The sequence below is a fragment of the Callospermophilus lateralis genome, chromosome 3 (genome assembly GCF_048772815.1).
Source record: "Callospermophilus lateralis isolate mCalLat2 chromosome 3, mCalLat2.hap1, whole genome shotgun sequence".
Classification (NCBI taxonomy): domain Eukaryota; kingdom Metazoa; phylum Chordata; class Mammalia; order Rodentia; family Sciuridae; genus Callospermophilus; species Callospermophilus lateralis.
In genome coordinates, this window is record NC_135307.1 from 134,911,188 (window position 1) to 134,914,273 (window position 3,086).

Genomic DNA, 3,086 nt, shown 5'->3' on the forward strand with positions numbered 1-3,086 from the left:
CCCCCCCCCCCCCCCCCGTTTGCATATGAGACCTACTGAAATGTCTGTGCGCTCTTTCTGGTAATCATGAGAGTGAGAGGAAATTGGAGCAGATTGGGTGGTTTCTTGCTTTGAGCCCCAGGAGTGTTGGCAAGCGTCTGGTCTCCTCTTCTCTGAACTGAGCACCTTGGAGCATCACCTCTTCTGTCTTTGGGTTCCTCAAGTTCTGCTCTGCTTAAAGAAACAGAAGCCAGGTTGGTTTTTAGCAAGGGGTGGGGGACCGACCGGTGGAGTTTGTGAGCACCTATAACTGGGAGGCTGAACCATCTGGTAGAGAGTGGGCCCCTGAGGAAGAATAGTAAAAAGCGAAAGAAGGGGAGGAAGGACTACTATGTGTCCAACTCTGAACTAGAGACATTGGGTACATTTTATTCCATTCCCCAAGTTGCACTGTAAGGAAATAACTGTGAACAATGGCCAAGAGCATTTTTTTCCCAGGTGAGGCAGATAAAGCTCAGAAAGGTGCAGTGATAGGCCCAGGTCACTAGCTTGTAGGTGCTGGAAAAGGGGTTTTTCCTGGGGCTAAACCTCATGCTCCCATTGCTCCTGGGGGTGGGGGCTGGATTAAGGGATGCTTGGCTGGAAGCTATTTCCTTGACTTTCCTCCACTGAGATCATCTGGTGACTGATAAATGCAGGTGGGTTAGGAGTGAGATGCTCATGGAGTATGTGAAGGTCCTGGGGTCCATTGACTGGCTAGCAGGAACCAATGGCTATCATTTTTGCAGAGTTTAATGTCCGTAGGATGTTTCTGTGTATTCTGATTGATCCTTGTGATTGCTGGAAGCCCATGTTACAGAAGAGAAATTGGAGGTTCAGAGAGGTGCTGTAGCATGCCCAAGGTGACAGAGCCTAATATGTTCTTGATGCTAAAAAAGTGAATTAGTTGGGTCTGAAATCCAGCATTCTATAGTCTGAGCCAAAGGCTCAGGGCCAGGGCAGGGGGAAGGTGTGACACAGGCTGCTTTTGTGAGGAGCAGGTGGAGAGAAGGGCATCTGGGGGAGGTGACAAAGAGAGGCAGAACTGGAAACTGAGTGGGAGTGGGCAGGATTGGCTAGGGATAGGGTGTAGTGGGGACCCTAGGAGATGGGAGGCCTGAAGGGGGGGATGTGTAGCCCAAAGATGGTCTTGGCTTCTGGAGGGCAGAGGCCATCATAGTAGTGGGGCCACTGGGCCTAGGCTCAGGGGGGAAACCTGGCAAGGACCCAGGTAGTCAGGTGCTGTCCTGGAAGCTGCTGTTCCCAATCTTCTCCTCACTTTAGCTGAGAACAGAGCTACTAATCTTTCTGCTTCCAGAAGCCCCTTGATATTTGCCCTGTCCAGGAGAAGTCTGCAGCAACAAGTATAATTCTGGAGGCATAGAGGAATAAGTCAGCTTGAAGCATCCTATTTTGTTTTAGTTCCAAGCTTTTCATGTGGGGTTTCAGGAGCAAAATTGTTCATTAACTAACCTCCCCAAAATGTATAACGTCCATTTCTGGGTTAGAACCTGGGGAAAATACAGTGAAGCTCACAGATAATCCTGCCCATATTGGGGTCTGCAATTCAGGGGTGCACAGACACAGCACCTTAGTGGCACAGAAGTGCTGGGGATGCTGGGACAGTCACTCATTTACCTATACCTATAGAGTCCCTATAATGGCCTTGTTTTAAGGACTGGCAAATCAGTAGCTAAACCAGCAAGGTTCTCATCCTCAGGAAATTTACATTTTAAAATCTGGTAACAGGAGAACATTCCCTTGGGAATTGAGAAGGCACCCAGACTGCTTTGCCCCATCTTGTTGATCTCATCTGCCAAGTGAAGGCCACTATCCCTGGCTTCCCTCTGATCAGTAAATATGCAAACAGCAGGGTATTGTGCAAAGGTAAGTGTTACATGGGGAGGAGCTCATCTGGGAAGGTACTGAGGACTGGGTCCACAATGGGTGGATGTGGGTGCACCCTAAGGGAGGAGATATTCATATCTCACAGCCTTCCCCATCCCCCAGTCCCTGTTAGTGTCCTGACCAAGCCTCTTCTGGCAACCCAATGTTGCTGCTCACCCTTCTAGCTTTCCAGAAACATGATCCCTGATTTCTGCCAGCCCATCCTGGTGCTCACCTGCTGCCATTTTCCATGGACTCTGCTCTCTGTAGAAGGGATCTGGTGTTTGCTCAACAGCAGAGCAGGGTCTTCACCAGGATTCGCTGGTGGCAGGAATCCTCCTGTCCTGCTGCCCCCCATGGGACTTTGCCACACTGAATTCCTAGTTCAGACTAACTGTTCAAAGCCCTGCTCATAGCCTGTAGAGACTCAGCATGGGGAGCTGCCCTGTATGGTAGGGACCAAAGCCTGCCTCTTCTCCCCTCCCTGCAGCAAGCCAGGTGACAGAATCCTCAAAGGGCCCCAGAGGCTCAGGAATCCTTCCTCCAGAGGAGATGCATTCTAGTCTGCACCCAGAACCTTCTTCCCCAGGAACCTGGGACTTGCTGAATACTTCCTGGCAACAGGCAACTCAAGCATCTAAGAAAGAGATAGGAGAGCATCAGTAATTGCTCTTGATGATTGTTTCTGTTACATCCCACAGCATGACAAGGGAGGCTTGAACTTGCCAGGGGGGCGCTGTACCACCCATGTGTGGGATGAGCTTTGTGGTGGCAATGTGTTTGGCTGACCAGAAGGGGCAGGAAAGCCCTCTGGGAATCTCAAAAAGGGCATTAAGTAGTCAACCCAGAAGGCTCACCCTGTTGCATTGTTCAAAGTGCTTTACTACATTATCTCACAACTGCCTTGTAAGTTAGATACAATTGAACCTCTATTTTGCAAAAGGGGAAATTGACCCAGGAGCATTCTCAATGACCAAAGCTGGGAAAGATTAGAAAATTATACATTTACACTCAGGAAAGGAACTGAGATATTTTGCTCAGAGAAGAGATGGGAGGTAGACAGTCAGCTTCCTGATTGGCTTGTAGAAAAGAGAGTAGACTTTTCCATGGAGCTCTGGGAACAGCACTAATTCCAAGGGTGAAAACTTTACAGATATTGACTTCATTATTTCAGAATGAAC